This window comes from Carlito syrichta, unplaced genomic scaffold (genome assembly GCF_000164805.1).
Source record: "Carlito syrichta isolate Samal-C Ts95f unplaced genomic scaffold, Tarsius_syrichta-2.0.1 Scaffold131215, whole genome shotgun sequence".
In the NCBI taxonomy this organism is placed as follows: Eukaryota; Metazoa; Chordata; class Mammalia; order Primates; family Tarsiidae; genus Carlito; species Carlito syrichta.
In genome coordinates this window covers 63,735-64,021 of record NW_007075311.1, presented here as the reverse complement: position 1 = coordinate 64,021, position 287 = coordinate 63,735, and positions in this window count along the sequence as shown.

Sequence of the window (287 nt, the reverse complement as noted above, 5' to 3'; positions counted from 1 at the left end):
AGTTGAATTCTCACTCTGTCACCGAGGCTGGAGTGCAGTGGCATGCTCATGGCCACTGCAGCCTTGGCTTGCTGGGCTTAGGTGACCCTTCTGAACCTCAGCCTTCCAAGTAGCTGGAACTACACATGCCTGTCACCACGCCGGGCTAATTTTTGTGATTTATTGTAGAGATGAGGTCTCCCCAAGTTGCCCAGGCTGGTCTCCAATCCCCGGGATCAGGCAACTCTCTCACCTCGGCCTCCCAAAGTGCTGAGATTACAGGCTGAGCCACTGCACCCAGCCTTTTT